Source organism: Pogona vitticeps, chromosome 2 (genome assembly GCF_051106095.1).
Source record: "Pogona vitticeps strain Pit_001003342236 chromosome 2, PviZW2.1, whole genome shotgun sequence".
NCBI lineage: Eukaryota > Metazoa > Chordata > Lepidosauria > Squamata > Agamidae > Pogona > Pogona vitticeps.
Genome location: NC_135784.1, coordinates 208,924,837 through 208,951,836, shown reverse-complemented (window position 1 = coordinate 208,951,836; position 27,000 = coordinate 208,924,837). Strand labels below are relative to the sequence as shown.

The 27,000-nt window shown below is 41.3% G+C and overlaps 1 long non-coding RNA gene across 1 annotated transcript in view; it reads right to left on the bottom strand.

Annotated features, from left to right (window-relative positions):
- Positions 1 to 715: 715 nt before the first annotated feature.
- Positions 716 to 27,000, bottom strand: part of LOC140704807 (uncharacterized) — a 41,008-nt gene continuing 14,723 nt past the window's right edge. Inside the window, exon 3 of the long non-coding RNA XR_012084245.2 lies at positions 716 to 914. This is a non-coding gene — a long non-coding RNA (uncharacterized LOC140704807). The remainder of the gene's footprint in view (positions 915 to 27,000) is intronic.

Genomic DNA, 27,000 nt, shown 5'->3' with positions numbered 1-27,000 from the left:
ATGGAGTGCTAATGGCGATAGCTCTTGGCTGCTTCCACTAAACTGTTGCTTTAGAAGAGGGTGCTGAGATGAAACAGAGGCTGATAAAGTGGCAGGCCGTCTCGTCTCATTTTATTACAATTTGAGCATGTCTGTGATATGGGTGATGGAGGGTGGAAGTGTATGCCTGTGCATTAGGACTGCCACATTCCAGCTGGCCTCAAACGTCTGAATTTTACAATGCAGAGAGATGATGATGATGATGATGATGATGGTGGTGGTGGTGGTGGTTCTTCTTCTTCTTCTTCTTCTTCTTCTTCTTCTTCTTCTTATTCTTATTCTTATTCTTATTCTTATTCTTATTATTATTATTATTATTATTATTATTATTATTATTATTATTATTATTATTGCATACCCCAAATTCTACAGACTGGAGCAGGCCAATGAGATAATAATGTGAGGAGCAAGAAAATGCTGGCAGCTGGAAACAAGATCTTAGAAGAGGGAACTTTTTGTTTGCCTTGAACCATAGCTAGCCTGCTGTCTTCACAGATAGTGGAAGAAAATATCCCAGTAAGCACTGTACAAAATGATTGTACCTGCCCATCTAAGATGACCTCCCCTCCCATTCTCATTAGAAAAGCCAACAAGCTAAATATTTTTGGCAGACCCTGGGAGTCTGATGCTTCTTCTGTCCAGCCAGGATGGCCTTTTTATCTCCTTTCCTCTTAGGAAGTTGCCTTAGGAAGTCAGACCACGGGCCCATCAAGCTTGGCATTTCAGCTTCTTTAGGTTTCAAAGTGAAGTCTTTCCTCATCATACTTAAGAGATGCTGAGTATGTATTGTGGAGCCTTTTCCCTTGCAAAACAGGTGTTCTTTATTCTGCTAGAGGTAGAGGTATTCTGCTGTCATCTGTCCTAATGCAGGAACCCTAAAATTAACAAAATGCAAACATCAGAAAGATGGAGCGCACTGGAAGAATCATGGCTTCTCGGGGATAAAGGGAGGAGGAAAGGTTGTTAGTAGTGATCAGCAAGGCTGGACGCTGGTGTGGTGAACAGATTGGAGTGGAACTTAGGAGGAGATCCTGTCCCCGTTAAGCCAATCAACTGCCCGGGTGACTTTGACCAGTCACTGTTTCAGCTTCTCTCACAGAGTTGTTGTGAAGATAAAGGCAGAGAGAGGAGAGCCATGTATGCTGACTTGGGCTTATTCAAAGAAAGTTGGGATAGAAATGCAACAAAGAAGAAGGAATGGATTCAAGTGATCAGGAGAGGTGTGCATGCAATAAGGTACCAGGTATAAATGGAAAGGATTGTTCCAAAGCAACGAGACATTGTTAAGAAATCCCCACAATGAACAACATGAAGCTGAGATCCTTTATCTCTGTGATCCATTATTAAAGCTCATGCACCCAGCAAAGAGATTAAATCAATGGAAAATGGGAAAAAAAGATAAAAGGGCAAAGCATTTGTCACTCATATATTGCAGATAAGAATCAGGATGCAACCAAGCAGAATGAATAGTGAGAAACATTGGGACTAGAATTATAAAGTAGAAGGGAAAAACTTGATACAAGCTTGATCAGAATACCATATTGGTAACAATGACATTAGGACTTTTAAGTCATTACCAACACCATATATGTTAAAGCAAAGATTATTGTCACATTCTGATGAACGGTAAATAGCAATGCATTAGGTCTATGCAATGGATTTGGAGGAATGTTGAATTACTGACTGAGTCAGCCTGATTTGGACTGATTATTAGGAGGTGTGGATCAAAGTGGAACAGCCAGATTCATGCCAGGGCCAAGTGCAGTGCATTGACAAACTAATTTGTATCTAAAGCACAAGTCAACTTGGATGGGGCAAAAATCACTTCAACCTTTTCCTCCCCTGCTTTCATCTTCTTGCTGAGCTCCATCCATTAATACAAACTCAATTGTTTAATTATTTCAAAGCAAATATTGATAAGACTATTTATGACTAGATTTGAGATAAATGTTGTATGAACCAAAAATTCAGTTGGGCACAAAATGTGCCCAACTGGTACCTCCCAGACCCAAGACAGAAATGGGTGCAATTTGTGATCAGAAAGCCATACATTTCCAGACTTGTGGGGCATTTAATGAAGGGGGAAAGGGTGTGTGTGATAACATGTACATATTGAAAGATGCACAAAGTACCCTTCATATATTTTTACATATAGTTTTAAAATTCATATAATCGCACTTTAGTCAATGCCAGAATCCTATTTGAAGCATTCTCATAAAATATGTACAATTTTACCCAGTAAGAAAAAATAGTGGCCCAGGAAACAACAGACTAGGGGTGCGACTACACAAGGAGGAACACTCAATTTTCATCCATTTTTACACTGATTTGCATCTTTGTCTCTCCGTTTTTAAGCTTAATTTCAGGTCAAATTATCATTAATTGTAAGATTCCCAATTTTCAGCTACTGCAGATTTTTCTTCATTTTGTGCTTCCAAAAACTACATCCTGCAAAAGGTCAATGACATCTACCCAGTCACAAGGACCAGGGATCACTACACACAAAAGACCAGCTAATGACACCCATCAATCACAGTGACAGATAATTTCTCCTCATCACAACAATACACCCACAACAAGACACATGAATCACTCATCCCCTGAATAAGACAGAAGCCTATCTCACAGCCATAAATACTCCACTCCCAAACAAACTACACCAGAGTACAGAGTGCTGTCCTCTGGAGATGCCGGCCACAGAGACTGGCGAAACATTAGGAAGAACAACCTTCAGAACATGGCCAAAAAGCCTGAAAAACCCACAACAACCATTAGATCCTGGCCGTGAAAGTCTTCGTGAATACAATTTTACCAGTGGTTTCTGTTGTTGAAATCATTGTATTCACAAACACTTAAACAATTAATTATCAAGTTGCAAGAGTCCACACTGTACTTCCCAACTAGTTCAATTTCCACCAGGGACATAGCTTTGCCCTACTAATACCACCATCTTTCCCACCTCTTCCTCTCATTCTCTTATTTTATTCCTAATTTTTCAGAAGCGACTTTGTGCTTATCCTAAAGAGCAATAAATTTCAGAAATATAATTTTTGGAGAAGAAACAATTGTTAAGAGAAGGAGAGACAACAGACAACAGGTGTTGTTCTGATGCACCGCACTGAAGATGTCAGCATCAATGTCACTATAGGACATGTCTTTTACTGCCCCTTTGGACTGAGAAATGTGATCACACATGCCAAAAAACAGAGAAAAGCAATGCTGGCTGAAATTGTACAAAATAAACAGTCTTTTGCCAACTGAAGAAAAAGAAATGATCGTGTATGAGAAAAGACTGGGCTTCCCCACACTTAGCTTTAGGTTGTGTGGTCCCCTGTAAATACTCCAATCTTCTGTGTCAAGTGATACTGTTGTGATTTGCTTCAGAAAATGAAAGGCAGAGTCTGATAAGCCAGTCCAAGTTCAGAGAATCAGTCAAAACCAGCAGTAATCATGTTAGAGTCAGGGGATCAGAAAGAGAAGTCCAGGTACAGTCCAAGGGTTACAATAGCTTCAGGAAATACAAAGGCAGGTTGCAGGAAAAGACAACAGTTGTTTCCTGCACCGATTCATCATGGGAGCCTACTTTATATGGGGGGTGGTGGTCCATCCTTTACATTGCTGTAAAAAAAGAAAGCCTGACAATAGGTGTTTAGGTGAAAGGGGGGGGGGGAAGTTCTTGCTAGTTCGGCAGAATCCTAATGAGGACCTGGACACACGGAGCAGCTTTCTCTGCCAGTATCAAGTCAAAGAGACTGATGCCTCAGTGTGGGGAAATCCCGGCTTCCAAGCAGGGTTCCCTGGGGATTTCCCCACACCTCAGGATCTCCCCAAGAGCCCTACAGAACATTATAGACCTCTAGGGAAAATTTAGTGGCATTTATCCCAGCTAAGGATTAATTCCAGAATAAAACCAGACAATCATTTCCAATCATATTAAAATTCATCTGGGTTTCAAGGTAGAAGTCTTTTCATTGTTGCAATAATTCCTGGCAACATCAACTTGTCTAATTCTTTAAAGCTTTATTTATATACATTGCTCCTATGTTCCATAGTTCAAATACTGAAAACATCCAAAAGTCTTATAGCTGTGGAAAACTGTAGGCACAAATGCTTGAAGAATATACAAAACCTAAAATCTAGGAGAAGGGAAACTCCTATTTCAAACCTCCACTGCCTTGTGGCTATATCCACTGATGGGAAAGGCTTCAGGAGTTAACCTCGAGGCAAAATCCAGAGCCGGAGTCCCGGAGGCAGTTCGTGTCATTCTGGCAACTCCTGTGACGTCGCTGGAACCAGTTAAATTGGCTCTTGCTTTTCCACTGGACTATTTCAGCAACTTGGAGAGGGGTTATTTGCTGCTTAGGTAACAGCCTATCCTCCATGTTATTTTACCCAGGCTTCGTGCTCTGGAGAGGACACTCCAACTTCGCATACAGCGTCGAATAGACGCTGTTCCAAGTCCTCCATACAGAGCACGTTACCATAGTCTCTCGAGACTGAAGGATGCCTATGAACATATGAAAACTTAAGTTGCTGGCAAATACTTAAGTCAGAATTCAGTCCAAAATACAGGTGCATAAAAATACCATAAAGTTGTCTGTCTGTCTGTCTCTCTGTCTCTCTGTCTGTCTCTCTGTCTGTCTGTCTGTCTGTCTGTCTCTCTCTCTATCTATCTATCTATCTATCTATCTATCTATCTATCTATCTATCTATCTATCTATCTGCTGCTACATATACATATATATGTTGCTGCTACATGATGCCTGATGCTTTGTGATATCAGTATTATTGGTATCCAGTGTGTGGTGCAGTGTGTTGCTGTGCATTGCTTTGCACGTATGTGTCTCTTCCCCCTTATATTTGTATTTTTCTCAGTTGCTTCAGTTCTCTCTGTTCCAACTATAAAAATGTTTTTTTGCCAGACCTGCAGGTAATAGAGGTCTAAAGCACCAGCAGAATTTTTCATAGAAGTAAAACAAGACAGGGCAAACCACAGGACCTGCAAATGCCACCTATCTGTCATGTTAATGTTTTACATATTACAAAACAATTACTGTATTTCAGTACACTTTCAATTCTTTTGTTTGTTTGTTTGTTTATGTCCATGCTGAAGTGTCAGCCATGAATGAAATTATTTTGCTAGGCACTCTTTATATACAGACTCAGCTGGAGAGCTGGCTAATAGTTTTGCAATGACTTTCAGTAAACTGCTGTTCAAACTTCATTTTTCAAATACAATATACATTTCAGGGCTGCTTTTTCTATGCCCCCCTTTATTCTTTCAGTGCTTCATACATTCAAAACTGCACATCTTGCCACCAGGGCTCAGAGCACCGGCTGAAGTTTCAGGGAATGTCTTTGTTTCTCTTGGTCTCATGCAGAGTGAGGGGAGACAAATCTTAGAGTGAATGGTACTTGAGGAGATGAAAGTTTGGTTTTTATGTGTATTTGTTTAGGAGGTAGTGTAGAAGAGCTCTCTCTCACACACATTATTCTGCAATTGTTACATAACTGCCACTCATGTCATTTTGAGGTTTGGGCCCTGAAATCTTGAGAAATAGGACATTAGGCTTTGCAGAGCTCTACTGAGCCTGAACATCAGTTATGTGTCTTGGTCTGTCTTCTGGATCAACAAGATGCAAGAGACAGGCAAAAACTTTAAAGTTATCACTGCTTCTCTCTTGACATCAGAGGTGTCTTCACTCTGCTGCCCCCAGCATGTCTGAATGTCCAGAGAGCTTTCCTCGGTTAATAAGGGTAGCCTATCCATGGATGACTCACCTTTTTCTCCTTGCTTGTTCAGTGAAATAAATGTTTGCCTACCTTTTTGTGGTCTGATAGTTCATAAATATATTCATGGTTTGGCTCCTGTGCCCACTCTCCCTTTGGAATGAAAATGTTTACCAGGCATAACTTTGACGGAACAATCCTGAATTGCCGCAGATGAAAGAAGCATTCAGTACAAGCTGGTGGACACAAAGCAACTCCTCAGATATTTTGAAAGAAGCTGTCAGATTCTAGCTTTCTCCATCCATTGTGTGCAATAGCAAACTGTCTTACATCTAGCTAGATAAGGAGGATTCGGGGAGGGGGGGGATTTGGCAGCTACAGAATGTTTGTCCTAAAGAAAACATTTCCAAGCTCTGCATCTAATCCAGTACCATCAGGTCTGGCTGAGAGCAGTTCTTAAGTGCTTCATACAAGATTTTTTTTCCTTAGCCCTACTGGGGGACCCCTGTTTTTCTCTTTTGGTTTCCCGTCTAACTACCAACCAGACCTGACCTTGCTCAGGTTCCAAAATTAAAAATGACATGTTTGTGGTTTCTTGCACCTAAACTGGCTGTTGGTGGGCACAGAGCTAAAGAATCCAAACAGACTTATTGTTTGCAAAAATGCCTTTAACTGATGATGATAACCTTGCTTTAAAATGAAAAAAAATGAACACTATCATTTTAGCTGATCTGCTCCTCCCCTTGCAGCACAGATGACAATTCAAAGGGTTACTTTTGAAAAGTCTAGGAACACCCACATTTACACAGAGAGTGGGAACAGGAAGAGTGCACATTTGCAAAAATCATGAGCTACGGTTGCAAACTGGAAGTATAAAATTTTTATGCGAGAATGCTGTAGGAACATAGTAGTGTTCCATCTGCTGTTGCTAATTTTGCTTCCTTAGTTGCCTTTTATTTTTCCCACATCATTTTTCCTCGCCTTACATGACAATTGCTGGATCTTTTCTTCACTCTGAATTTTTGCTTCTGTTTCAGATTTTCAGTTGCCAGAGAGCTCAGAGCTAGGATTACCTTTTTAACAATCCCTGTTTTGATAATTATCTGTCAGTCTTACTGAAATTTAAAACAAAACTACGATGATACACCATTTGCATTTCATCAATATAAGAATAACACTGCTACTTTTCCTGAATGTCCATAGTGTTTCAGCTCTATTTTCAAAGTATTTGATTAGACGTTAGACCTGACAGTCAGAAATATACATACTATATACATAGGACATGGAAGGAAAGGGGGGAACTTCAGCCCCAAAGCTACCTCTTCTTCTATTCAGACCACATGTTGTTTTTGCAAACAAATCTTCAGGAAGGTCCAGATTTGGATTCGTTTTGATTCAGATATCTCCTGAATCTGTCTAAATTAACTCAATTTGGTTTGATATTTAATAATGATGAATGTATTCACTTTCCTTAATGTCTCACTCACCTCGCTGACAGTCTTGTGGGTCCCAGTAACTGGAGGAGCCAGAATACTTCTCAGCTGGACAGGAAGAGGCTTTGGATTTAGCTACACACACACACTGGATTGAAGTGATGGGATTTTCACCCATGGAATCTTTATAAAGGTAGGCTTGGAATGTGCAAAATTGATATATCACTTTGGGAAGGAAATCTATATTCCAGTCAGCCCTTTCTGCTCAGCTTTGTTGTTGTCCCTTTTCCTAGTAAGCAGCAAGGTTACATTGGTGCCTAAGGGTATATTTGTTCATGAGGAAAGGAAATGTCATTTCAGGTAGGCTTTCAGAGTTTTGTACATCATGGAGCTAAAGAAAAAGATCAGCTCTGTCCAGAGGCAAGTAACACAATTTAAGAAGGCAGGGGGAGGGATGGATATGATATGTGGGAGAAAACATGGAGCATCCCACAGCATCCTGCCTCAGTGTGAATTCTAAGAAACTAAAGAATTCTTAAATTTAGAGATCTGCACCAAAATTTTTGAAAAAGCCTTGATTTCCATCAGATATGCACTGGATGTTCTGTGGTATGTACTGAAATTTTAACATTTCTTCATGTAGGCTATATATAGCTGAGTGCCCACCCATGGGGAAATGCTGAAATTCGGTACATGCCACAAACCATCCAGTGACTCTCTCTCTCTGTGGGAACATTGATTGAATAACACACACATACATACCGGGGGGGGGAGAGAGGAGAGAAAGAGAGAGAGAGAGAGAGAGAGAAATTGAGATTGTTTGTGTGCTCCAAAGTACATTACGCACAGCTTGAAGAAACTCATTCCAAAGTAATGACCATTTGGTCAAAGGTTATTCATCTCATCTTAGCCATTGGTGGTCCAAGAATTATAAAGATAGCAAGGAGGGTTCTATGTAATCTGAAACACTTCTCCAAAATCACCCAAAGTCCTTTTTGGAGATGTCTACGTAAGGTAGCAATGAAGGGGTAATTCCAGTTAGTGACAATGCTTAACAGTAAAAGAATTCTGAGATACCTCTTATTTTCTCCCCTACCACGACTAGAATGAAGCTGCTGCAAATGATTTGTTTATTTTTAATGGTAATTCTAGGAACGGTTTGTCTGGAGGTGTTATTCAAGACCATCCCCAAGCAGTTGGAGCCCACAGCTGAAGAAACATCAGTCAACTATCAGGGGCTAATAGCCTACAAAGAAATGGTGAACTGACTGAGCAACAGTATGCTATTATTAGATATAGTCACGTGCTACTAAAAACAGTTATCAGATGCTATTTATATATTCATGAGATGTGAAGAAATTGCATGCGAATAGCGGCTATTTTCCCCCCCTTCCCTTCATCTACGAAGGGCAAGGCCTTTCAGCGCATGGGCAGCATTGTCCTTACAATGTGTCTGGAAGTTCAATGGAACACACAGTCTTTGCTCTTAGGCAGAGTAAGGTAGCCACCTGAGGTGTCAGGCAGTGGGGGTCAATTAAGAAAGACTCCTCCTTTCCTTTTCCTGGCTCTTGCACCTCAGCACTCTTTCTATTTTCCAATCTTCCTGAGCTCAACTTGCTTGTTGATGGCCTTGCTAGTGCTCTATATCTCCTAAATTAGATTGATGACCTCAGATGCAACAGAAGACTGTCCTGCTTCCATTATGATTCTGCTCACTGAACACAGAATGTGGAAAACAGGTTTTGAAGGACAAGCCCCAGAACATCTATATTGACCTTACTGGAGAAACATGCCATATTTCCAAGCTCTGACTGATTCTTACAAGCAAGAAAGTGGAGAACTTGGTCAGTACAAGTACAGTCGTACCATTGCTGTCAATGGATAGATGGACCACTATGTGGTGTGTGGACTAAAGAGCAAAAACATTTTACACCATTTTCAAGGTATAGCATGATATTTTCTAGGAAAACATTGGTTCTCTCTCCTAAAATTATTTATTCATTTAAAATATTTTTATCCCTGATTTCTCCATAAAAAGGATGCAAGGCAGCTTAACACATAAAATAGACAATACTTAAAAGCAGTAGGGATACAAATATTACAAAAGAATTAAACAAATATTATATATTATAAATAAAATCAATAGTAATGATACATTTAAAAGCAAGGCACAAAATAGAAGACCAGGCTTTTATTTTGTTCTATTTTTCAAACTATCTCTGACATCCCCAAGTCTCCTTGGAAGACATAGATGTAGCCACAGAACAATAACAATAAAATAGAATAACGATATGTTACAAATCTCTACCTAAAGTAGACCCTTTGATATGAATGTCATGTTAGTCACAACTAGAGTCCCGTTTATTTTAATGGATCTACTCTAACTTTGGAGTTAGCCCATTTACAACAGGACAAGTATCATTAAAAACATTACAAGCAGTTTTCCATCTACCAGAAAGCTCTCCAAATAACAGTTGCCTTTGGTAACCATGATACTCCCAAGCAGTAGAGCATCTATGGGCAATCTGTTACATAATTAACTCTCTGCCACTCATGAATTTTAGATGAGGCACTTAGATCTAAGGCATGTGATAAGCAGGCAGAACAGAGAGACTTCTCCTTATGGCCCTTCTTACCAGGAACTTGTTTAGAGAGATGGAGAGTATAGAGTTAGCAATCCGGACCCCATGACTTGATAACCTAGTGCTCCTAGGGCTCACCAAGCTGGTGCCCAGGAAGCTGCCTATCTGAGAGCTTTACAGCACTTTGGCTATATAGTACATCCCTTTATTCCCACAACAAGGAAGACTCTCGGCTGCCGAGATAAATGTCTCATCTTGAACTGCCTGCTATTCAGTCCTCGGCCAGAACAGCTCTTATGTAGAGCTGGGCCTATTACTAAGAGTGAGGCAACAGATGCTAAAGGGAAGGCAGGGACAGGTGGTTAGAAGACAGGGCTGTCTTTGCCACATACAGTCTAAACTAGGATACTCCCTTAGGTGAGCAATTTTGTCCCGTCACCACTGCTGACTTGTCTCAGCTGCTCATGCGCTGGACTTCTGCATGTGGGATAGAGAGGGTCAGAACTGTGTTGTTCAGTTTGGGAAAGTTTCAGGGGAAAGGGGAGGGAAGAGGGATGACAAGACAGACCTGTGGGAGTCCTAATTTAAGGTCTACATAGCATCTCATACTTTAGTCTTTCCACCTAATTCTTTAAGAACAATCTCATAACCCCTAAGCCGTCAATACTTACTCATTTCTGTGTAACACAGAGATCTACTTTCTCCCTTATCCGATGTTACTTTCATGACATGAAAAGCAATTTATCTGAAGAAGACAAGGATTCTGGCTTGTGTGTACACTTTACACACAAGCAACCCAGGAAAATTAGCTCTTTTGCTCCTGTGAAGAGGCTACACATGAGCAGAAACCTCTGCTGTTCAGACTTGTTTTCCAAATGGAGCAAGAGATGGTGGAGAGGTTGGAGGCCAGAGATTCATTTCTAAGTAGCTAGAATCCTGTTATGCAGCTCCACCTGGGCAACAGGAATAATTAAAGATTTCTCCTTTTTTTGTTTGTTTGTTTCATGGTGTGCACGGCTCCCACACAATGAGACAAAGTGATGTGCACCTAGAAATAGGGATAGGAAAGGGGAATCTTTAGCCATTGGTAATCTGCTGAGTATAGTGTCATTCTTGTTGTGTAGGCGGAACCTGCCCAACAGGATTTTGGCTAGTATGTTGCTGAGATCTGGGAAAATAAAGGCTGAACAGGGCAACATACTACTGGATTTACTGTATTTCCTGGTTCCATTTGAGTGCACACAAGACAGGTTCAAAATTGCTCATCCTATCAAGCATTACTTCTTAATTATATACATTTATGATCATCTGCAGAGGAACCATGAGACAGAACATTTTCTAAACATCAGCTAATAGTTTGGCAGAGAATGGCTTTTGAATGTTTCCCCACATGCTGGAGCACAAATTGTTCTTGCTTGCTCCTGGCCTGAGCATTAACCAGTCAAACGTGACAGGCTGTGGGCTCATCTGAATCTTGTTTCACTTCAGAGAGACAACAACAGACAACAAAAGTATTTGCGCTTGTGTTTTGCAGCATGACGATAAGCAGAAGGGGATTTTGAGTGGGGGGAGAGGAACACATATGTTTTAAAACATGCAGATGGCCCCAAATGATTTCTGTGTATGCTCTGAATGGGCAAAATTCTACTATAAAAGCGATTTGTTCAATGTTACCTTAGTATTTCCACTCCTTTTCCCCGATATTTTACCAACATCATCAGATAATCTAAGTTGTTTCTATTTTATTGATATGTACCTACAAAAAGGAGGGATGGGAACTAAAGGAATTGCTGTCAAGTCAGACTTAAGTCACACCAGTGACTTGACTTGGAATTAACTCAGTTTTTCCCCCCCAATGACTTGGACTCAACTTGCGACTCAGAACCCATCCACTCCTCCCTTTTTTCTGGGGGAAAATGCTTGCTTTTAATAGGGACTCAGACGTGGGGCTCTGTTAGAATCAGCAGGAAGCAGTATTGAGAACAGAACAAGGGGTGCCCTAAATAAGACACATTTTGGGTAGACTGCTCCCATGGAAAGATGTGTCTCAATGTATTTGGTGTCAGTTAGGGTGCTGTTTTGTGAGTGAATTTTTCAGAACTCAAGCTATACGTCAATGACATCTGTCAAAGGAGGCCTATTCCTACATATAACCGTCTTAGGGTGCACTCAGACAGATTCTTGCATATATGAAAAATACTGAATCGTCAGAAATACAGGTTGATCTGGTGAAAACCAACTAGTGAGATTTGATTACTGTTTTATATTGTCCATCTGTGTCCCTCTCTAGGCTTCTAGACAGGCTTTTCATATTTTATCCAGGGCTATAATTGACCTTGCCTTCAGACTGATTCTCTTGTGACACGTCTGTACAGCCCTGCATTTTGCTTTGCTCTTGTCTTGAAATCTATGCTAGTGTTCCATCTGGATGCTAATCCCAGATGCATATTGTCTACTCCGTGTATATTCAGCTAGCTGTGGTTGCATATGAGCCATATATGAAGCACATTTAGTAACCTGAGGTTAGACCAATAAGAAGCAGTAATAGCCATTACAGAATGTAATAACTAGACCCAACAAATAGTGGTGGTGATGGGGAGGTTTAGAATCAGATATAGACTTTTGTAGCTGACTGGCAAAAGCAGACTGCCCTGCTTCCTAGAGCAAACCCTCCAGTCTTCTGGAAATACTATACAGAAAGTCAGGGGATGGCCAGTGGCCTGGGCTATAGTGATGGGGAAAGGGGGATCCCTGGAAATTGAGCAGAGGCACTTTTTGTGAGCTGAGCTCTTCCATCTTTGGAAAGCCTACCATGGATCCAGCCCATAAAGTTCCCATGCAAAACACAAAGTTTTAGATGATTTGGTTTGAAATGTTTTTTCCCATTGTATGATATCAGACATTTTAAACATGAATTATGTTTGATTTCCAGTGCTTGATAATTTATCCAGAAAAAGAACCATACCATCTGTAGCACTCAGGTAGCTATAGTACCGAGAGAGAGAGATTTTCCTGAGTTGCTGACAGAAATAAATCTATATGTCATCATTCATTAGTGGTGAATCAGCACACATTGAGTGCCTGCTGCCTTTTCCTTCTACACAAGGCCAACTTTCCCCAGAGGAATCTAGATACCTGGATGTAAAGCGTGTGCACTGCAGTGGTTGACTTGATACTGCTTCTCTGCGGGGAAATGGGGTTTGATGTAGACAAGGCTGTGTCATGCTAGTGTACTCACTAGTGGCCGAAAGCAATGGTTTATCATTAAATAGAGTCCTTGGGCTTCTCAAAATGTGGCAAGTTAGCCAGGCCCTGCGTTCCATAGACAGCATAAAAAGACTTCAGAAGTTACTTCTTTTTTAAAAAGTTGTGAGGTCCTGGGGCAACTGAGTGATGAGGTGGGACACAATTTTAGCCCATAGGCTGCGTGTTGCCCACCCTGATTTAAGTCATGTGAATAAACTAACACGCTGACCTGGAAGGAAGACCTGTTGAACACTGAGATACAAAGTTCAAGTATTCATGGTTGACACATTAACTTGGGCAGCTTTCCTTACTCACACAAACGATCCCTTTACAAAAGCCACTTGATTTGTTGAGACATTTGATCAGGCATGGTGGCTGTAGCAGCAGCTCTCCAGTTTTCCAGTGCATTTAATAAACTACGTTAATCACATGTGCGCAGCAGCACAAAAAGTACGGCATAGAACAGTTAAATCGGGAAACATGTTGACAGTTGTTTTGACATGATGAATGAGTCATTCATTCAAACTGAGTTTTCATTTGTTTCATGAATGGCTGTGAAAGAAAAGACTGTGAATAAAGAACCGTAGATATAGGAAATAGGAAAGCTGGGTTATTTGGAAGCAGGATATTACATCTGGCTCCACTGACTCCCTACGTGACATCCCTGAGGGTTCAGTTTTTATAAAGACAAAATAATGGAAGAAAGCTGCAGCACACCCAGCAAATGGGGCTTATGCCACCCTTCCTGATGACTCACTGTATGTGCTCAGACTTCCACATCGTCGTCGTTTAGTCGTGTCCGACTCTTCGTGACCCCATGGACCAGAGCACGCCAGGCCCTCCTGTCTTCCACTGCCTCCCGGAGTTGTGTCAAATTCATGTTGGTAGCTTCAATGACACTGTCCAGCCATCTCATCCTCAGTCGTCCTCTTCTCCTCTTGCCTTCACACTTTCCTAACATCAAGGTCTTTTCAAAGGAGTCTTCTCTTCTCATGAGATGGCCAAAGTATTGGAGCCTCAGCTTCAGGATCCATCCTTCCAGTGAACACTCCGGGTTGATTTCCTTTAGAACTGATAGGTTTGTTCTCCTTGCAGTCCAGGGGACTCTCAAGAGCCTCCTCCAGCACCACAATTTAAAAGCATCAATTCTTTGGTGGTCAGCTTTCTTTATCGTCCAGCTCTCACATCCATACATCACTACAGGAAGAACCATAGCTTTGACTATGCGGACTTTCGTTGGCAAGGTGATGTCTCTGCTTTTTAAGATGCTGTCAAGGTTTGTCATCGTTTTCCTCCCAAGAAGCAAGTGTCTTTTAATTTCGTGGCTGCTGTCACCATCTGCAGTGATTATGGAGCCCAAGAAAGTAAAATCTGTCACTGCCTCCATATCTTCCCCTTCTAGTTCCAGGAGGTGATGGGACCAGTGGCCATGATCTTAGTTTTTTTTATGTTGAGCTTCAGGCCATTTTTTGCACTCTCCTCTTTCACCCTCATTACAAGGTTCCTTAATTCCTCCTTACTTTTTGGCATCAGAGTGGTATCATCTGCATATCGGAGGCTGTTGATATTTCTTCTGGTAATCTTGATTCCGGCTTGGGATTCCTCCAGTCCAGCCTTTCGCATGATGTATTCTGCATATAAGTTGAATAAGCTGGGGGACAATATACAGCCTTGTCGTACTCCTTTCCCAATTTTGAACCAATCAGTTGTTCCATATCCAGTTCTAACTGTTGCTTCCTGTCCCACATATAGGTTTCTCAGGAGATAGATAAGGTGGTCAGGCACTCCCATTTCTTTAAGGACTTGCCATAGTTTGCTGTGGTCCACATAGTCAAAGGCTTTTGTGTAGTCAATGAAGCAGAAGTAGATATTTTTCTGGAACTCTCTGGTTTTCTCTATAATCCTCTGCCCCTTCGGAATCCAGCTTGTACCTCTGGGAGTTCTCGGTCCACATACTGCTGAAGCCTACCTTGTAGGATTTTGAGCATAAGCTTGCTAGCGTGTGAAATGAGTGCAATTGTACAGTACCTGGAGCATTCTTTGGCACTGCCCTTTTCCAATCCTCTGGCCACTGTTGAGTTTTCCAAACTTGCTGGCATATTGAATGTAGCACCTTAACAGCATCATATTTTAAGATTTTAAATAGTTCAACTGGAATGCCATCACCTCCACTGGCCTTGTTGTTAGACAAGCTTTCTAAGGCCCACTTGACTTCACTCTCCAGGATGTCTGGCTCAAGGTCAGCAACCACACTATCTGGGTTGTCTGGGACATCCAGATCTTTCTGGTATAATTTCTCTGTGTATTCTTGCCAACTCTTCTTGATGTCTTCTGCTTCTCTTAGGTCCCTACCATTTTTGTCCTTTATCATGTTCATCTTTGCACAAAATGTTCCTCTAATATCTCCAGTTTTCCTGAACAGATCTCTGGTTTTTCCCTTTCTATTATTTTCCTCTATTTCTTTACATTGTTCATTTAAGATGGCCCTCTTGTCTCTCCTTGCTATTCTTTGGAAATCTGCATTCAATTTTACTGTAACTTTCCCTATCTCCCTTGCATTTTGTTTCCCTTCTCCTCTCTGCTATTTCTAAGGCCTCAATGGACAGCCACTTTGCTTTCTTGCATTTCCTTTTCTTTGGGATGGTTTTTGTTGCTGCCTCCTGGACAATATTACGAGCCTCTATCCAAAGTTCTTCAGGCATTCTATCCACCAAATCTAGTTCCTTAAATCTGTTCTTCACTTCCACTGTGTATTCATAAGGGATGTGGTTTAGATTATACCTGACTAGCCCAGTGGTTTTTCCTACTCTGTTCAGTTTAAGCTTGAATTTTGCTATGAGAAGCTGATGATCAGAGCCACAATCAGCTCCAGGCCTTGTTTTTGCTGACTGTATAGAGCTTCTCCATCTTTGGCTGCAGAGAATATAATCAATCTGATTACGGTATTGCCCATCTGGTGATTTCCATGTGTAGAGTCGCCTCTTGTGTTGTTGGAAAAGAGTGTTTGTGATGACCAGCTTGTTCTCTTCACAAAACTCTATTAGCTTTTGCCCTGCTTCGTTTTGAACTCCAAGGCCAAACTTCCCTGTTGTTCCTTTTATCTCTTGACTCCCTGCCTTAGCATTCCAATCCCCTAGAATGAGAAGAACATCTTTCTTTGGTGTCAGTTCTAGAAGGTGTTGTAAGTCTTCATAGAACTGGTCAATTTCAGTCTCCTTAGCATTGGTGGTTGGTGCATAAACCTGGATTAATATGATGTTGAAAGGTCTGCCTTGGATTCGTATTGACATCATTCTATCATTTTTGAGATTATATCCCATTACAACTTTTCCTATTACAGCTTTTCCCAGACTTCCACATACATCCACCCAAAGGTGGTATGTGACTAGAGCAGAGGGTGACATACACACCTCTCAGATTTTTTGATGAGCTGCTCCTGCATTCAGCTATGGCTGTCAAGTCTAGAACTGGAAACGTTCAGTCGTGTGCTCCACTGCCTTTTGTGCTAGGCCCCTGAGCTATAGCCCACAGCATCTTCCTGGTAGTCAAGCACACTCTATCACAATTCTTCTCACCCTGTTAATCTCCAGATGTTCTAAGTCTAGAATGCCTCATTTATGTCCATGCAGCTTATGGCTGTTAGGAGTCAAAGTACATCACTCTCTGCTAATCTATGATTCTAGATAGACCCTGCCCACCTACATAGCCACTGCAATGACTAACAAGGGCAAAGCACATTGTATTCATTCTGTTACTTTTCTTTTCTTTCTGCCCCTGATTTCCTTATTGCATTCTTGACAGAAATATGGAGTCCATCTAGCACATTGTTTATACAAGTGGCATAATTACAGAGCTGGATATTTTTCTGATGTTTGCTGATGGTGGACACCTAAAAATTGCCAGGGAAGCCCCACTAATTCTCCTTGATCATTCCCACCATAGGCACAACATATTTGCACAAATGCCAGATAATCACCAATCTTCCATCAATAGGAGATCAGTGTTAAACATTGTAGTTTAAAGTTGCATGCAATGACAAAAATACATGACTATATCTCTGCCTCTTTCTCTCTCTTTTTTTATAGCAGTTGCAAGGTTGTAATGGCTGGAATGATCTTGACTGAAGCTATCAAATGGGCTCCTAATCTTTCTTTTACCTCTGCTCTCCCTCTGCTGCATTTTTCTCTGATTGGGACAATGTACAGTATATAGGCTTGCATGTCAGAATTAGCATGTTATAGTGGTTGGAACATCATAAAAATGTTAGCTTTTCACTGCAGGTACTATAAGGCTACAGGTACATGCACTGGAAAGGACGGGAAAAATCATCTATGCAATCAACCTATAGGCAATCCACATGGGGAGAACTCAATCATTCCCACATGCAAATATCTTCTGAAATCTAGCCATGCATGAAGTGACAGGTAAGCATGCAAAGTGCTCAAAACAAAGAATCAGGGCTATAAGGGAAAGGCAAGTGAAAATACAAATCCTAGAGCTGGCCGGGAGCCCTAGAATTTACATGTTTCCTCAAGCCACTGCACATCCCAGCAACCTGGGAGACAGGATAATAGAAGGCTGTGAGATAGGCAGTGAGCACAAATCTATGTCAAGGGGATGACATGTGCACACAAGCAGACAGACCCATAACTCCATTATAGGAATGTCACAGCTCAATGATTATCAGTTCAGGAAAGCATTGGTGTGTCAGCTATGGCCAGCTGCCTTTTCCTTCCCATTTCCGGGAGGTTGATCAAATGACCCTTCTTCCAGGATTGGGCAGTACAAATGGCCTTACAGTTCGACAGGCCTTTTGTGTGCTTCTCTTATCAACAAAAGCCAATGTTTGCTTTCTCTCTCTTCTTCTTCTTCTTCATTTTTCAACACTGCTTTCCTCTTCCGTGTGACGAGTGTCTTATGCTTACTAGTGGGTTAATTTTTGTTCCCAGGCATAGCTTCTGCACCTGTTCAAACATGTCCTCTAACAGCTGGTCTTTTCCACCTGACTGGGGACATGCATGCATTTTACTGCCATGGTGCTATTTATCATATTACTATTCAGCCCCCCACCACTGATTTGACTTCACACTCTGCGTTGCGCAATCGGATCTCTCATAACAAGGCTCTGTCATTGTAAGACACTTGAGTAAAGTTTGGTTCACATATCCCATAGAGGGAAAAATGTGGCAGCCTGAGTAGTTATTGAGCATGAGATATGGTAAAGTGAGCCATGTGGCTCTTCACATAAGAATGCACCATAGAATAAAGCACTATTTCCGTCTGCCATTGTCCAATAGATGTTGTCATGGATTGTTAACTTGACTTATGGTGACCCTATGAAGGAGTAGCCTCTAAAAGTTTGTTTGTTTGTTTGTTTGTTTGTTTGTTTAATTTATATGCCGCCCACACTATCCAATGGTCTCTGGGTGGCTTACAACATTTAAAATACAATAAAATTTAGAACAATTAAAATACAATTAAAATATATATAAGTTCCTGTCACTCACAGCCCTGCTCAGGTTTTGCAAACTCAAGGCCCTTTTTCTGCTGTCTTCTACTATTCCCAGAATTATTGTAATTCTCAGAGAATCTTGTTTTCTGTTCTCAGGATGTGCCCAGTGTTCATCAGCCTTCATTTCAGCATTTTTTCTTATAGAGTTCACGCTTCGTTTGATTCAGTACCCTTTTTTTGTCCTTCTGATGGTTCATAGTACCTGGAAAGATGTCCTCCAGCGCCTTATTTCAAATGAACCAATCTTTTTCCTGTCTGCTTTCTTTACCATCCAGCTTTCATGTTTTTCCATAATAATCAGGAATATAATAGTATGGATGATTTTAACCTTGGTCTCCAGTCACAGATCCTTACACTTGAGGATCTTTTCTAGTTCCTTTCTAGCTGCCCTTCCAAACCCCAGTCTTCTGATTTCTCAGTTGCAAAACAATAGACAGGCAAGAAGAAATGCAGTTATAGGAGGGGTGAGAAAGTTCTGGCCTTCCACATTTTGAACTACATCTCTCATAACCCTAGATTCTGACCACCACTTCTGTGAATTGAGGTCCAAATTATCTACCAGACCAAAGGGTCCTCATCCTTCAAAGACACATTTACTCATTACCAACTTAGTTGTTGAAGACAACAACAATGATGATGGTGACTCAGATCCTCTTATCTAGTTACTGTGGTATAACACAAACAGCATGAACTTGAAGGGAAAATTGCCTCAAATTAAGAGGTTAATATAGACATTAGTTGTCACAGACTAAGTTATATGATTCATTGTGCAACTGATAACGTGTACAGTGATTTCTTAACTTGGGGCAATTTGCATCTAGAAGTCACACCAGTTGTGTAACTACAAATGGATGTTGGCCAATGTATTAAAATTAGTTGTTTACTGTTGTGTTCTTAGCGATGTGTTGTTTATATAGGCAAACTCAGTTAATTTCATGTGAGCATAATTCCACACACAAACAGTCAATGTTAAGGTCTAGCTGATATTGAAGCAGAACCTTGCATCATGGCTTCTGGCCCATATCCTTTGTCAGGCAGCTTCTGTGGCTTCAATCCTTCTAATGGGGTCAGAGCTTAGAACAGTTATTTTTTTGGACTACACCTCCCAAAACCTTCTAGTCATCATGGTCAGTGGTACTTATGCAAGATGGTGATTCTGGGAGTTGCAGCCAAAAAAACCATTTTTAAAGTTCTGAATAGGACTCAAGGCTATCTTAATTCACCCCAGTGCCTTACTGTAGAATTACTCTGTGACATTGCTGGAAATTAAAATGGCTTGGTGTCAGTAACAAGGATTGATCTGGATGAAATTGAGAAGAATATGTTATCCCATCATTTTGGAAAAGGCACTCTAACAATTTTGGATAATGAAAAGTCCATGACTTGGTAAGAACAGGCTTTATCACCTGGAAGATTCTGAGAGACTCTGATTTTCCCCTCATGCTGCCACTGCTGCATTTATTGACCTAGCTACTGAGAAAGAAAGAAAAAAAGATTGACATGCTTGTCAACATATAGAAAATAATTTCTTCTAAAATCAGTCCCCAGAGATGGTTCTTACATTGGCACTGCTAGTGATGAATTGTGGGTAACATCTCTTCAGGATTGTGGAAAACAATAAAACAAGGTGAAAATATAATCTTCTCAAGAGGAAGCTGTTAGTGAGTGTGTGACATTTAGCTCTGGTGCACATGTTAAATACTGACAAGGTGATCCATGTCATGCCATCAATAAAATAATGGATGTGCAGTATTGTACTTTAGCTATAAAGGGTTGTTTTCCTCAAAGAAATAGTAGATAAATTAATGTACAAATATGAAACACCTCAAGTATTGATATAAGGCTAAATATCTGAGAAGACTAGCAAACTGTACTTCATATTTGCCATAAGTAACTTTTATTCCACCTCTTCTACCGAGGTGTAACTGACCCTCCAGATGGAAAATAAAAATAAAACTCAAAGATCTTGACAAGATCAAGCGCTGGGCTGAAAATGATAGAATGAAATCTAACAGGGATAAGTGCAAAGCTCCCCACCTGGGGGGGGGGAGGATGACACAAATGCATAATAATAAGATGAGCAAAGAGGATCTTGGAGTCATTGTAGATCACAAGTGGAACATGAGCCAACAGTGCAATGTGGCTGCAAAAAAGACCTATGCTATTTAAGCTGCATTAACAGAAGTATAGTCTGCAAATCCTATGAAGAACTAATTCCCCTCTATTCAGCAATGGCTGGGCCTCCTTTCGAGCACTATATCCAGTTATGGATGCCGCATTTAAGAAGGATGTTGACAAACTGGAACAGGTTCAGAGGAGGGCAATAAGGATGATCAAGTCCTATGAGGAAAGATTAAAAGAACTGGATATTTGATTTAAAAAATAAAGATTGATGGGAGACATTAACATTTTTCATAGAAGATTGTCACACAGGGGAGTGGTAGGATCTGCTATAGATCATTACAGAGTGCAGGACACATAATAATTGGCTCAACTTATAGAAATTCAGATTTTGACTGATTATCAGGAAAAACTTCCTAATTCTGAGAGTATGACAATGGAACCCATTACCTTAGGACAGACCTGGGCAAAGTGCGGCCCGCGAGCCACTCCTGTCTGGCCCGCGGACAGTTTTGGACATCACAACCATTTATAGCTTTTTGTCTAAAGTTGATCAGTTGCTTATCTTTAACATACCACAAAAAAACTCTTTAATATTTGTGAAGATTAACAAGTTTGAAATAAAAACAATCATAACATCACTGTTTCATTTTATTTTTAAGTGAAGTTGGTTCAGCCCCTGAACACAGTTCAGATTTTTTAATGTGGTCCCGCTATAGAAATTAATTGCCCACCTCTGCCTTAGGAGATGGTGAGCACTCCAATGCTGGAGGCTTTCAAAAGAAAATTGGACAAACATCTCTCAGATCTACTTTGACTTGCATTCCTGCATTGAGCAGGGGGTCGGACTCAGTGGCCTTATACTGTAGGAGCCTTCCAACTCAATGATTATATAGCTCTGTGTTATTGAACTTCAACTTCATTATTCCCAGGCAGTACAGGCATTGGTTAGTAGTAATAGTACCTAGCATTCATCACAATCACTTTTGAGAGATGCACCACCCCTGTGAGGTGGGAATTGACCCAGGGCCCTCCTCCTGGGTGGCTAGGGGTTTAGGGTGATGTAGGTGGTTGGTGAGGCCACCATGGGCCTATAGGAGGGGTTCATAGATGCCGGGGTCCCCCGTAACCAGACTGTGGCATCAGGATTGGCCCCTGAAGTGACGTGTCTCCCCCAGGGCCCTGTAGACCAATTGGGAGAGGTTGGAGGGGTTTGACTAGAAAAGGGGTGGCTGCAGGACATGCCTTGGCATGCCCTTAGGCTGCAAGGGGGTGAAACTCCACAGTGGTTGCTGAAACACCACAGCGGTGATTTCGGGGGCCTTCTGTGAGTGCTTGATGCTCTTTGCAGAGACTGGTGTGGCTTGGAGAAGATGTAGGACAAGGAAAACCAGCTCACTGGGCAAGCCAAAAGGCCCCAGTGAAAGCCAATAGGCGCTTGTGCCCCCAAGGTTACTACCAGGGGCTTATGGGATTTCCCAATCCCCTGTGCCCCTTAGGACCCCCTGCAAGTCTCAGGTGGATGCTGCCTGAAGACACAGAAAATCTAAGAAGAAAATGCAGATCTACAGAACACATATTCGTATGTACTGCAAAACCTGAGCAGAAGCCGCCGAAAAGTGCAAGAAAGCCGGCCTGCACCCTGATGTGGGGTGATGAGAAGGATGATGGGCTTGAGTGTGATTGTGGGTGCGATGGTTGCTCCATGTTATTTCTGGGTCTTCAGGCAGCATCCACCTGAGACTTGCAGGGGGTCCTAAGGGGCACAGGGGATTGGGAAATCCCATAAGCCCCTGGTAGGAAGGCATGCGGAAGGCATGCGGAAGGCTGGACTGGAAGAAACCGAAGCCGGAATTAAGATTGCCGGAAGAAATATCAACAACCTCCGATATGCAGATGATACCACTCTGATGGCAGAAAGTGAGGAGGAATTAAAGAACCTTGTAATGAGAGTGAAAGAGGAGAGTGCAAAAAACGGTCTGAAACTCAACATCAAAAAAACTAAGATCATGGCCACTGGTCCCATCACCTCCTGGGAAATAGAAGGGGAAGATATGGAGGCAGTGCCAAATTTTATCTTCCTGGGCTCCCTGATCACTGCAGATGGAGACAGCAGCCCTGAAATTAAAAGACGCCTTCTTCTTGGGAGGAAAGCGATGACAAATCTTGACAGCATCTTGAAAAGCAGAGACATCACCTTGCTGACAAAAGTCCGCATAGTCAAAGCTATGGTTTTTCCTGTCGTGATGTATGGAAGTGAGAGCTGGACCATAAAGAAAGCAGACCACCAAAGAATTGATGCCTTTGAATTGTGGTGCTGGAGGAGGCTCTTGAGAATCCCCTGGACTGCAAGGAGAACAAACCTATCAGTTCTAAAGGAAATCAACCCTGAGTGCTCACTGGAAGGACAGATCCTGAAGCTGAGGCTCCAGTACTTTGGCCATCTCACGAGAAGAAAAGAGTCATTGGAAAAAACCTTGATGTTAGGAAGGTGTGATGGCAAGAGGAGAAGGGGACGACCGAGGATGAGATGGCTGGACAGTGTCTGCGAAGCAACCAACATGAACCTGACACAACTCCGGGAGGCAGTAGAAGACAGGAGGGCCTGGCGTGCTCTGGTCCATGGGGTCACGAAGAGTCGGACACGACTAAATGACTAAACACACACACACACTTCTGTCACTCACAATCTGGGTCTCATTTGCATGAGCCTATGAGAGGAGTGGAGGGGCAGAGTCAAAAGAGAGAAGAAGGTTTTGGCAGAAGAGAAGGAGGAAAGAAAGAGAAAAAATAAACAGAGAGAGATATATAGTCAGGGAGATAGTGAGAAGAGATAATAATAAAGAGAAGCTGGTCAAGAGATATAGAGCAGGTGGTGAAGGTGGCAAGATATATGATATTTGAATGATTTGATTATATGCATTGAATAAATAACATTTGTGATTCTGATTAAAGTTAATACAATTCAGTAAATAAGTTCTGTTGGCAGCAACCTGACAAGTTTCTGACTAAAATTCATTGTGGATAAAGGAAATCCACTGGTGGTAGTGAGAAAGAAAAGGGGGAATGTCCCAATTGTTATCTGCTGGTGAGGAGATGTAGCGTGAACCCTTTGTTTGGGGAAACAAGCAGGGTTTACATGGTAAACGTCACAAGTGGTGTCCAGCGGTGGGATATGAGAAAGATACCAGTAAAGCCAACGTTTAAAGAGAAAATTTCTGAGTCAAGAATGTCTGTTAGTCAGGGTTCTGTCATGAAGGAGTGGGTGACTCGCTAGAGTTTTTGTGGAAAAGCTTAGTAGCAGGACTCCTGAACGCAGATCTTGGGGGGGGGACTAAAGATAGGGAGTGACTCTGAAAGGAAAAATTCTGTTTGAGGTTACCTCAGGATTTGGACAGGCCCAGTGGACGGACTTAAAATCCAAGGCTCCGAGAGTTAAGGGAGCGCTTGTAGAGAAAAAGTGGAAGCCGGGATTAAAATAGGTCTGAGATTATAGGAACAAGCAGAGGCTTGAAAAAGATCAGAAGTTCTTTTGTGTCTGGAGGCACAAAGATTGTCTCAGACCAAGGAACAGTGTGGCTGGTGAGGTGCCAGAAACAAAAAGTGTAGCCATCCTTAGCTGCCGAGAGAGAGCTATATAGTATCTTAGAAAGAAAATGTATTTTAAAAAGAGGCTTGACTATCTCTGCCATATAAACCAGCTCTTATCTAAATAAATACACATACGTATGCCACCTAAACAAAGTAAAAATTTAGTAATTGAGGTAATTGATCCTCAAGAGTCACAAGGTTTACCTAAAGAAGTGGAGGGAAATGGAGTTCCTCTATCTGTGGAATAAGAAGAGCCTTGGGGGAGAAAGTGATCTAAGCTCCCAAGAGTTTGAAAAATGGAGGTTACTACAGGAATTCAAGCTTAAGGAATTAGAAATTAGAGAAAAAGCTAGGGCTGAAGAAAAAACTCAGGAATTACAGCTCAGAGCTGAGGAAAAAGCTCAGGAACGCCAACTCAAGGAATTAGAAATCAGAGAAAAGGAAAGAGCTGAGGCTAGACAAATAGAATTAAAGAGAGAAAGAAATGGAATTAAGACAAAGAGAAATGGAGTTTCAAATATAAATGAAACAATTGGAATTGACATCTCAAAATAACAACAATAACAACTGTAATAATGAGGGAAATCTCAAAAATAGACCTAAAGAATTTTCCCCAATATAGAAAAGGTGATTGCCCAAAATCTTTCCTAATTTCCTTTGAATGTGCATGCTGGGATTTTAATGTGAAAAGGAAGAATGATAGATATTGCTGAGATCCCAAATAAGTGGAGATTTAGCAGATTTGTATTCACAGATGCCCCTAGAGCAGGCCAGAGACTTTGAGGCTTATAGAAAAAATGGTTTATTCAAGATATGGCATCAATGAAGAACATCTGAGGTGAAAATTTCACGCCCTGACAAAAAGCCTGATGAATCTTATTCCCAATTGGGGGCTAAATTAGTTCAATGTTTGGAGAAGTGGATGGAGTGTGAGAATGTCACTTCTTTAGAACAAATGAAAAATGTGATTGGGTTGGATCAATTTTATTCTATTTTACCTGGGGAGTTATGCTGTTTAGTAAGAGACAAAAATCCTAAAAATATACTGGAAACAAGTGAAAAAGCTGATACCAGAAGTGAAATAAGAAACTCCAGGTTCTCTGAGGTAAAAATTGGTGGGAAAGTGTGGGACAACAGGAGAAGAGGGACCCCACCCAGTAGAGATTACCTCAGGAGTACCCAAGCTACTGGAAACTATTTTAAAGGCAAGCCCTCATCCCCAGAGCTGAGTCACTTGAAACAAAATAGCTCTGAAGGGAAGATTGGCAAGGCCCTGTATTTTTAACCCAGAGCCAGTAAATTTTGTTATGCGTGCGGGGAGAAAGGACACTTTTGGGTCCAGTGTTAAACCCTAAAGAAAAGAGATGTTAACCAGCAAAAAAGGGGGAAATTCTAGTCAGCCAAAGAAGGTATCTTGTGTACAGTGTAATGGAGCTTCTAAAAAAGTAGTTGAAGCTGTAACCATAGCAACACAAGTAACAGAGAGGCCAGAGAAACCAAAGCCTCCTGTGGCTAGGGTCATCCAATGCTTTTTGATAAAATGTAACCAGAATCTTCTACGCGGGTCCCGAGATGTTATTTATGTTGATGATACTAAGTATCTAGCATTAAAAGATTCTTGCTCACAAGTTACATTATGCCACCCAGATATAGTCCCCAAGGAAAATATGTTAGACCATGAAAACATTACTATTAAAGGGATTGGAGCTGAAATAGTGGTGCTGCGCATGGCAAAGATATAAGGGATGGTCAGGAGTTTGGAAAGTGACCATAGTGGATCAAATTCCTGCCCCATGTTTAATAGGCCCAGATTTATCTGAGCATGTGCAGAGTGTTTTAGTGACCACTCGCTCTCATGGATTGCAAACTGAAGCCATGAGGACATGAATGAAACACTTCCTGAAATAAGAGAAGGGAGTGAAACAGCTGATCTAGTTACCATGAGGAATCCTAATAATCCATCTTTTAGACAAGAACAAAAGGAAGACCCTACCTTAAGTGAATGCTTTAGACAAGCTAAGGGCCCCTGACCCCTGAAAACCCTAAAAAGATACTATATAAAAGAAGACCTATTATATAGAGAGGCGCTAGTGAACCCTATGAGGGGAGGGGAAAGCATTCTCCGACAGCTGGTAGTATCTTCCAAATATAGAAAGAAAATTGTAGAAAAGGCGCATAAAGATATATTTTCAGCCCATTTAGGTATCTCACGTACTAAGCAAAGGATTGCTCAAAACTTCTATTGGCCTGGGATGGGGAAGTAGGTCAAACTATATTATTAGAGCCGTGACACCTCCAGAGACAGGGTACTGTGAATGACAAGACCAAGGCTAAGCTGTGCCCTTTGCCAGTCATCTTGACCTCTTTTCAATGATTAGGCCTAGACATAGTGGGGCCTCTACCTAAAGTTACCAAGTGGGAGAATAGATTTGTTTTATCAATAATTGATTATGCCACAAGGTATCCGGAAACTGTATCTTTGCAGAATATTGAAACAGAGACAGTGGCAGATGCACTAATAAATTATATGTGTCGTATGGGCTTCGCTCCCAAGATAATTACCAATTTGGGAACCTCATTTACTTTCAAATTAATGAAAAGATTGTGGCATTATTCACATCATGTCATCACCTTATCATCCCCAGACCAATGGTTTAGTTGATAAATTTAATGGTTCCCTAATGAGAATGATTTGAGCATACACAGCTGAGAATCCCAATGACTGGGACCATAAATTACAGCCATT